This window comes from Felis catus, chromosome C2 (genome assembly GCF_018350175.1).
Source record: "Felis catus isolate Fca126 chromosome C2, F.catus_Fca126_mat1.0, whole genome shotgun sequence".
NCBI lineage: Eukaryota > Metazoa > Chordata > Mammalia > Carnivora > Felidae > Felis > Felis catus.
The window spans coordinates 119,323,991-119,335,247 of record NC_058376.1 but is presented as its reverse complement, the minus strand read 5'-3'; positions in this window follow the sequence as shown (position 1 = coordinate 119,335,247).

Genomic DNA, 11,257 nt, shown 5'->3' with positions numbered 1-11,257 from the left:
ATTTTATTCCTTCTCTTTAGACTTTTTTTTTTAAATTTCAGAAGCACTTGAAATGACAAAAGCTTAGCCTTATGAGTGAAGTGTGCATTATCTGATATATCTTCAATCCAAACCCCCTAACTTAGCTTTCCAAATAGATCACACTTCTAAAAAATTCTAAAAAAAAAATCAAGATTTTCCTGATTGGCTTTTCACTCTTTTTCAAACAGAAGATGACTCTTTAGGCATCTGTCCCTTTTTGATCAGATTGTCCCTTTGGTCTGGGAGTCTGGGATGTCTTGTTATCCTTATGGTTTTTCTCAATGTATTCTTCCTTCGGGCCAAATTTAATACCATTCCCTCTTTTGTCCCCTCCACAAAACAGCTACTTGTCCTCTATCTTATCATGCAAATGTTCCTGTGTTCCTAGAGTTTATTTCCTTCTTCCTTATGCTCTTGTTAGCTGACTTCATGTCTATCTTTTCCACTGACTGTAAATTCCTCAAGTGCAAGAGATTTTTGTTCTTCACTTCTGTTTCCTGTGTAGGGAGTAAATGCTCAGTAATTGTTAATATGGATAAAAGATCATGAGTGAGGCCCAACCGCATGGAAGCATATGGTATTGTTAATCTTGTAGGAAAGAAAGAGTCTAGTAGCTTCTTGTCTGAGTGATGGTTCATCTCATGGTGCCTCCACACCTCTGGCTGATTCATCAGTGAAGGGGATGAACCTGAAAATATTATTCTCCTCTCATGGTTGACTTCAGTATTACATTTTTATTATTTTACTCAAGAGTAATTTGGGGACATTTGCCATACAACAAAACAATAAAAATTAAACTAAAAAAAACAACAAAGAAACATGAAAAGCAAATGAAACATTAAGAGCCAGATAATAAAAGTGGGCAAGAGAAAAGAAAGCTAGACAGCACAGCTTAATTAAGGCAATCTCTTATACATTCATTCTAAGGGAACACTGCACAGCGTCTCTGACATAATTAAACCAGTGTTTGTTAAGACTCTTCTTTGAGGACTAGGTAATTAGCATAATCAATCAGATGATTAATATAATTAATTATCATATTCCACAGCATTAATAAAATCAGTTGGGCTTAAATTGGATTTAAGCATTAATAAAATGAGTTGGATTAATAAAATCAGGTCCTGTGTAGGAAACAAACACCGAGGTCTCTACTAAGTACCTTGAGCAGAGATACGCTGCCAGACTTGGGCTCTGCCACTGGATCATCTGCTCTAGGACTGATGGTATTAAATTTGGGTGGAAAGGAGGACTTAAGCAATGGGTCTGCGATCAGGTGCTCAGTAACCCTTTGGTAGCCACCTCCAGATATATAAAAATATCTCAGTGGCATTCCATACACCTACTGCCACCAGTAAGGACAAGAAGTCACAGAGTGAGAGGTTAGACTTGTAAACCACTGACAGATACATGGAACAAAAGGTTCCCTTAACTCTGTCCAGTCCTAGCCAGTTTAAGTAAAAGGCAGGATGAAGGTGGGGCGTGTCTGAAAGGAACCAATGGAATGTCACCAAATGGAAGGACTCATGGTAGATCCAGAACTGAAATGTGAGAGACAGAGGTCCTGTTTCTCTGTGCCTGTCTGCTTCACCTTCTAGCCACTTTCAGGTCTCTTTTCCCTGCTTCTTCATGCAAAAACTACAAATACCAACATGAGGCACATCTCCTCAGTCCCTACATGTAGATGTTCTTAAAGATTCAGTGTCATCAGATAAGTGATCAGAGTTCCTGAGTCCTAACTCTAACCTCATAGGAGGGCGGATCTCATTAATCCAGCCTGGGTCAGTATCTACCTAATTGAACAATGTAGGCAAAAGAGGCAGAGTCCTAGAGGTTGACTGCTGGGAGGGGTGTGAGAGAAAGGGCGCAGAGTCTGGGAAGCATTTACAAAGATCTCATTTAATGAATGTAAGTAAGACTGACCGCATTTGCAGTTAAGTGAATACCCTTTCGGAGCTTTTGTCCACTGCAAGGAAGGAAAACCAGAGCATTCAGGAATCAGCTTTTAACTCCTCTTTGACTATGGGGGAGGGATATTTTGTACCTTAATGAAGACTGTGCCTGATCATAAGTGACATTACTTAGAAGTACTGAGTCTCAGTCACTCCTGTAGAAAGCAAGAGAGTGAAGTTCAACCATCCTTGTGAAATTGAAAAGCATGAATAATTACTTCCATAATTGTTTCTGCACATTTATCTGGACAAAAGCAGTATCTGAGGACAACAATTAATGATTTTAATAACAGTTGTCATTTCTTGCTGTGGACATTAGTTGGTATTTGGCCTTCAGCTATGACATTATACTCTCAGCCACTGTAATCACTTCAAAAAAAAAAAAAAAAAAAAACCAAAACGTGTAGACCAAGACACGAATGATATCAGTTCTCTTTGAACCCTCAGAAATGATGATAGTTGTGGTGACAGTAGCAATTGGCAGCAGTGACTTCCTTTTCTGCTCCACTCCTTCAGGGCCTCCCAGCAGACTGTTGTCTTCCTTTGTTTCCTTTGGCTCCTTGCCTCTTCCTCTCCCGAAAGGCACCTGTTCTGCTTTTTTCACATTCCTGTAGAGTACTGCATGACTCCACAGTTAACCTCCATACTTTCAGTCAGAACAGGGAGCTATGCTTTATGCTTTATACTTTAAAAAGGAAACGTAGACCTTTCTGGAAATGATTAAAATATAAGTTGCATTTCTGAGTCAGACCAACCTCCAGCAAGCACATTTTAAGAATTACTCTTCAATATATTTCTTCTTTTATTTTATTTTTTTATTTTTAAAAAAATTTTTTTAACGTTTATTTATTTTTGAGACAGAGAGAGACAGAGCATGAACGGGGGAGGGGCAGGGAGAGAGGGAGACACAGAATCGGAAGCAGGCTCCAGGCTCTGGGCCATCAGCCCAGAGCCCGAGTGGGGCTCGAACTCATGGACCGTGAGATCGTGACCTGAGCCGAAGGCGGATGCTTAATCGACTGAGCCACCCAGGCGCCCCTTCTTTTATTTTTTTAAGTGATGATTCTTTTTTTTACATTATACTGTGACTTTCTTTATTATGCTTTAGTTCTGATGACAGTGCTACCAAAATAATAACAGTGTCTGCTCCAGTAATTTAACAGAGTGAAACCTACCACCATCCATTCTGAAGCATTAATAAAAAGCTCTGTGCTAAGTGAGCTTCAATGCATTTGGAAGAAAAGGCTAGACATCAGGTGTGAAAAGGTTACCTCAAAGCAAACTATGTATTATGACAATTTGAGAAGCTAATAGTTATATATTTGCCTTTTTTGTGTTTCTGTTGTTTTAGAAAACACAATGAACCTTTATTATTCTGTTCCTTGTTCCGTTTCCAATCTAATTTCAAGTAGCTACATGACAAGAACCTTTTCATATTTCTTTTATATTACCTCAGCTGAGCACAAAGCAGGTGTTCAATAAATGTTTGTTGATTGATGTATATGAACAAATAAATATCCGTGTAAAAAGTTTTCTCAAGTTTTTAATAATATTTATAAAACCTCAGTGTAGGATAGAATATAGTTTTTTCCTTTTCCTGTTTCCCTTTCCTTCCTAAATAATTCAGGTAAGGTTGAGAAAGGTGTCAATGTCATTGGAAATGGGGAGCCTTGGTGGCCTAGAGTGGGCTAGCAGTCAGAGGTCTCACATGGTAAGAAAAGCTTCTGCATAGAAGGGTGGCCCAGCATGATTAGTCAGAATCTAAAGAAATCCCATGGATGGGTGGCTTTCCGCAGGATGTCAGAGTCTGAGCAAGCTGAGGGTGTTTCTGTGTGGGCGTTTGTGTGTGTGTGTGTGGGCGGGGGGAAGGTGTGGGGTGGCTGGCATGGGAGGTGAGAACCCAGTTTGGGGTGAGGAGAATATCCAAGCTGGCTTCGAGTTCCTGGAAGGGGAGTGAGTGGTGGCAGAGACGGAATATTGGCTATATATAGAGGAATTGATTAAATAAATAATATACTAAAGATAATGGGAATCAGTTTCCCATGGATGGAAAAGGTGTTATAAATATAGCAAGAGAGAAAACTAGAATGAACCCTGTGGATTGGATTCGACTATTGATGTGAATTTATGGCTTTCAATATAGATTGAGGGAGATAAAGAACTATAAAAATAAATATAGTTACATCTAAACACTCTGAATATTGATATATATATGTGTATCTATGAATGTGTTAAGTGCATATATACATATATTCCCCAGGTCTGTCTGTTGAGAGTACTCTGGAGCAACCATTCTCCACAAAAATGATTCAGGGCTCTTTGAGAAATGCTACTTTCAGGTCTGAGACAGGGGAAGTTTGATAAGCCTGTCATCTTATGGTAGACCAAAGAACTCTAACACTTTCTTGAAGGGGTTCCCACTGGCCAAACTAAGTTCAATTTGAGTATCAAAGTAATCTGTAGATTATAATCCATTGATAAAATAGGAAACCAGGAGTCTGTGATGATACAAACAAATAAATGAATAGACTAAAAGCTTGATAAGAAACAGGATATTTAAATTATTTCAAAGTATCCTTTCACAAAATAGTTACCAAGCAATCTTTTTTTGGAGAAACATGACAGATCCCATGTTAATCAAGTGATCAAAGTGAATATCATTATCAAAGGGACAAACTGAAATTATGTCCCAATTCTTATATGTTAGAAGAATAAGCAAATAAATAACAAAGTAGGAAGAAGGAATTAATACATATGAAATTTGAAATATATACAGAATAAAAGTCTTATCAGTAAATAAAAGCAATAGATGGAAAAATTAATAAATATTTGCTAAGTTTGATTAAGGGGGAAAATAACATGATTACTAAAATAGCAACAGAATATAAGATACAGGGCTATTAACTAGAGCTGTGGACGTGAATAAATTTGAATAAAATACTATTTACAGATTTGGATCAATAAATTTGTGATTCTAGGAGAAAAACTTATTTTTCTAAGAAAATGTAAATTAATAGCAGTGACTCAAAAAGAAGTAGAAAATTTAAAACCATCAATAACTGTAGAAGAAATTGAAAATGTAGTCAAAAATTTCTCTCTAAAGAAAAACTAATGCCAGATGGCTTACTGTAAGTTTCTTAGAAATTTTAAAGGAATTGCTGATTCTCATGTTTTAGAAATTCTTCCAGATGATTCAAAAAGGTGGAAAGCTACCTAATTACTCTTCTAAGGGTAGATTTAGAGTGATACCAAAACAGTGTGATTTTAACAAAAAGAAAAACTTCTAGTAGTATTTAATTATAAATACAGATGCAAAGTATTCTAATTATAAATATAGATGCAAAAGTCAAAATAAGTTATTAGCAAGGAAATTGCAGCAGAGTATTGAAGGTGTGAGTAAGTAGGGATTATATCAGGAATTCAGATTTTTCATCGGGAAATCTAATGTGATTCTCTATAGAAACAGATTAAAGTGGGCGGAAATACCATGTAATTATCTCAATTGATGCACTTCAAAAACATTTAATAAAATCCAACACCAGTTAATTTTAAAAACTACTTGGAACAGAAGGGAAGTTTCTTAATGTGTTGATAGGTACCCATGGGCTATCTATAGCAAGCATCACAGAAAATGGTGTCACTTCTAAAGCATTCTTTTTTTTTTAATGTTTATTTTTATTTTTGAGAGAGAGAGAGAGACAGACAGAGAGAGACAGAGAGACAGAGCATGAGCAAGGGAGGGGCAGAGAGAGAGGGAGACACAGAATCCAAAGCAGGCTCCAGTCTCTGAGCTGTCAGCACAGAGCTCCATGTGAGGCTCGAACCCACAAACCAGGAGATCATGACCTGAGCTGAAGGCAGATGCTTAACCGACTGAGTCACCCAGGGAACCCCTTTTTTATTTTTAAAACATTTGTTACAGAGAGAGAGAGAGAGAGAGAAAGAAAGAGTGAGCCAGCTGAGGGAGGGGCAGAGGGCAAGAGAGAGAGAATCTTAAGCAGGCTCCACACTCAACGCCGAGTCTGACATGGGGCTGGATTCCATGTCCCTGGGATCATGACCTGAGCTGAAATAAAGAGTTGGACACTCAAGCAACTGAGCCACTCAGGCACCCCACTTTTGAAGCATATTTTTAGTGAGGAAGAAGGTGAAGATGCTATTACTGCACCTTTTCAACACTGTGCTTGAGAACTAAGCCCAAGCAGTAAATTTGATTTAAAAACAAAAACAAACAAACAAAAAACACAAAAAGAAGTAGAATGAGCACTATGAGGCAAATGTCATTATATGTAAGTGATGGAATAATCTAAAATAGAAAAACCATGAATTTACAGCAAGTGTTTAAGACCATTAATGATTTAACAGACTTAAACCATTATTAGAAAGAAAAGGTCTAGGCTTGTGGGAAGGGCCACTGTGAATGACGCCACTCTCGTTTTTGTCCCTTTTTGACCAGATGACAAAATTAGCTTTACACTGAAAAGTATTATTAAGTATCTGTATTGTGTTAACCCAAGTGGTGTTCGTAAGAAATTACTTCACTGTCTTTAGAAATGAAGCTTCTATCGGTTTATGTCATTATTTGGAAAACGTTTCAAGATAGAAAATAGAGTTGGACTGAGATCCAATAATCGTGTTGTCCCCCCAAAATATCCATTTTCAAATGTTTACTTCCCTTTTCATCTGTTTATGGAAAATCATCACAAAAGCAGATTCACATATTCGAATACATACAAACTCATATTCTATATTTGCAGTGGAGTTCCATTTTCTTTTTATTTGTATGACCTTCTGAGATGTAGAAATTATTATTATTGTCATCATTACTTGCATGCTTCATTGAACCCTTTTTGAATCATTGATCTAAATTTTCAAATAGGAGCATTAACTCAGCATGATACTTACATAGAGAATATTAAATTCACAATTATAAAAAATATACCACAAATGGTAGAATAATTCATCAGCAGAGACAAAAATACATTCTGTTAACCGAAGAATAGGCAAGAAGAATTGATAAACACACTTAGGATGCCTACAACAACTTTCAGAAGGTGATGATCATTATACATGTAACAAGATTTCTGCAAAAATCAAATCATTTCACATGATAAGTTTATGGAATGCCTGTTAGTGTAATTGTTCCTTTGCTTTCTCTTCTAAAGCTTCTGTTATCTGAAGACCATTTAATTTATCACCAGATGTCTGGAAACCTCACTTCAGGAAACCCTGCTTCACATATTTGAGGAATGGAAATTGATGCAACATCTGGGTTAAAATTATACAGAAGTGTAATAGTTAAGATATGTTTCTCACCTCGACCCTGTTTTCATGCTTTTACTTCTATTGGTGGAGAGGCTCAAAGCCATTCCCTGGTGCTAAGCCTAGACCCGATACTTTCTTCTCCACATTTGAGAACGCTTTATTAATTGTTTGAAAGCTTCCGTAGTGATCATGGTGCTCTAGAAGTCATTGGCGGTGGGACAACAGAACCTCATAGAACTTTTTCCCCAATAAAATCATCTTTTAAAACTGCCTGTATCTTGTCTGTTTTCAAAAGAAACACATTAGTCTTCGGTTTAAAGAACATTTTCCGAAAATGTATTCCAAAGTATTAAATCTACCTTTTTTGTGTTATTACAATAGCCAAGAAATAAATCTGAGTTTATTTAGTATAAACTTGGTGCTTTTAGACAAAGCAAACAACTTCAAATTGCTTAGGAAAATATTCAAACTTGATGGAGCCTTCAGACATTGATTTAAGCATGTGGCTTTTGGTTTTTGCATGTTGAAGGGATTGGATATGGCAAAGTCAAAAATGTATGCACGTGTGAGTGAATGGAAACAGAGAGAGAGGGACCTCTGTGGACTATTCCCTTTGCTAACCTTATGTTTTCTTGGCTTTGAAGTGGAAATATCTGGTATTTCCAGCTTGGACTAAATCACAGATTTCTAATGAGTTTTCTTGATATTTGCTCTGACCCGATTCAGGTCAGCTTATTGCTTTTTCTTGCAGTTGAAAAGCAGAGGAACAAGAGGTAAGCCTTCTTTTGCTCATTAAGGTTTCAGCCAGTGATCTTAACTCAAGCATTTCTAATTAAAATGTAAAGATCATTAGTATGCGCCATTAATAGAGGTTTGTCTTTCAGCTCAGAACGCTCCCTTGGAGGTGGCAGGCTCACTCCTGCACCCACTGGTGCCACACAATTGCTGCTCTTGGCAAGGTCTCAGAACAGGCTGGGGTTTCTGTCTGCTACCTGAGCCGCTGGTGACAACCGCCGATTATGTCTGGCTCAGGGCAAGGAGGAGCCAAGAGTAGAAACAAACTGCAACAGCAGCTTTTCCTTGTTACTGCCCCCAATTCCCAGCACTGGCATTGCTGAATGAGAGAGAGGCAGAGGCGTCCTAGAACTGATAAGAAAGACATTACGTAATATTTTGAAGTGATGTATCACCCTCTCCCTCAAAATGAAGATGTATATTCATGTGGTGGGAGATCTTTTACTTTTTTACGTAGGGCTTCAGGAATTCAAATTTCTACGTAATCCACATCATGCAAAACATTTTAATGTGTGCTATGTTTCCCTAAAGATAAATACTACTTTTGGTTGACATTTGCAATTGAGATACGAGCTGATAGAAGTTTTTAATTGTAATTGCTAAGCTACTTGATTTTGAATATGAAAATTGTGATTAATTGAATCTTTAAAGGCACATGACATGTGCAAGAATCAAATGGAGACTTTAACCCATAGCTTGTAATATTTATGGCTTATTTTGTATGTAGTATGTTAAAAGAATAAACTGAAGAGACATACTGAACAGTAAGTTAGAGCTTTGGGAATGTCCAATTACTTAGCCTTCATCTTAGGAATATTAATGTAGGGATTTAAGGCAAATCAGAAATAAGAATAAAATTACTTTAATTGTGTCCTAAATACTCTAGTAATTACATAAAACACTTGCTAATTTATTGCTTTTATTTTCTTCTCTATATAATCATCTGAACTTCTGACCCATTTTAATTAAGTTAGAATATAATTAGTGTTTCTATTAAAGTATTTGGAGTTAATAGAATACAACTTATTTCTTTCATAATCAAGATTACTATGTTGCCTGGGGGTACTTGTGATTTCTAATTTCGTTAGACTCAATGGCAAATACTAATAATTCACATGTACATTTTTATGCCTCTCATCTTACTGATTGACCTTTGAACTATTTGAGAAAGAAATATGAGCATTGACTTTATACCATAGCTTTATATAAAATTCATCCAAGGTTTAGAATGTTTAGAGACTTATTATAAACACACTTGTAATAAGAAGGTGCTGGGTTTTAATCTGTATCATAAATTACATGTGCACTCCACAAAGGGCTGTTAATAATTTGAGGGTGTCGAGAAAGATAATCATCTACTTACTATGATAGCAAGAAAGAGTTCTAAAAGTAGAGTTGAAGTCAAGGGAGAGACATATTATGAATAGCTTTGTTTTGTTATAAGAACAGGCATTGTCTGGTTTTTCATTTAGATATAGCTATTGGAATATACTGGGAGAAGCTCAGTTACCACATAGTTTTTCAATAGGAATAATTTATTAACTATAAATCAATGCATTCAATTGTCATAGTTTTATAAGACTTCAAATACAAGCGTCTGTAAGTCAGAATAAAATGTTAGATTACATATTCCACTGTCATCATGCTTCATATGCAAATACTTGTTCATTTAAAAATATATGTATGTGTATATCTCTAATGACAGAGTGATTCCTTCTTAGATACTGAATAAGCCCAGTAAGCCAAGTCAGCCAAACACAGTCAACCCACCCCAAGTGGAGCTTATCAGAGCCTAGAAAACTATAGCCATGAGTACAGTGGTTCTCAAACTTGAGTGAGCATTAGAATCACTGGAGGGCTCATTAAATCCATATTGTTGAGCCCCACCCTCAGCATTTCTAACAAGTTCCCAGGTGATGTTGATGCTGCTATCTGGGGTCATGTTTTGAGAACCACTACGTTAGAAGATGCCTCTGAGGCTTTCAGAAAAGTTTTCCTTGTTTTATTCCAGTTTGCACTTCACTAGATTTTTTTTTCTGTGTAACTCATCAGAAAGAAATGACCTTAACATTTTGTAACATCACTGTAAGATGTTGTCTGCAATTATTTTTACACTGGGTTTCATATGCCAATGAACATGCATAACGTATATCTAAAATGTACGTTTTTATGAATGTATAATATCTACCCATCATCTATCAAAATATAACTGTATGTTGGGTTAGTTTCCATTCTGTTAAACTTCTAAATCCCCTAGTGATTTTGAACTTAAAGTTGGAGATGATGGTTAGAAAACGGTTGGAAGCTGGAGGGAAACCTCTAAGGTTTTAACATTACACTTTTCTCAGGTAGAGCTGAGTGACACATCATTGACTTTTAAAGAGAAATTGGTGGGGCACCTGGGTGGCTCAGTTGGTTAAGCACACAACTTCAGCTCAGGTCATAATCTTGCAGTCTGTGAGTTTGAGCCCCGTGCCGTGATCTGTGCCGACTGCTCTATCGGATGTTAAAAAAAATAAAAACATGCTCTATCTCGTGTTAAAAGAGATAAAAAAAAAATAGAGATTGGTGAGGAAAATTTTAGGCAATCTTAAAGACATCAGATATCTTGAATAATTCTGTCCCTTTCCAAAAATGTTTCAGCATTGAGACGTTCTAATATCTGAGACTGATGCTGTTTTAAACATATAAAACCAGGTGTATGTGAATAGTTATCTTGGACTGACTCAGCTACGTGTTTGCTTTCTTTTCTCTCACACTACACATTTTCTAGTCAGCCCTCCTCAATCCATGCAGATCTTCAAATTTGTAGCCACTAGCGCAATCCTAATGTCTATAAAGCCTTGCCTGGCAACTGATGGGAGCAGATGTTAGGCGAAGAGCCTTGGAACATCTGTTAGAGCTGCCCGCTGTTCCCTGTTGAGGGCTGCTGGAGCCTGCACAAGGGTTCACACTCTGTCTCCTTCTCTGACTCCCACCCGCGCACACTTGATTAGAGATTTAAAAATTAGGGACCATTACAAGGGGCAGGCTTCCTAGCAGAGGTGACGCCCCCAATCTCCTCCCAGGAGTCTGTCTGCCCTCTGTGGGGTGGGGAGTGCCATGACTGTGGTCACACCGTGGTGCCTTATCTCTACATCTCGCATCATCTGGAGACTGTTTAGGCAAACATTTGAGAATCTGAGTATTTGTTGGAAGATTGCCTCTTTTTTTTTTTTAATTTCCAA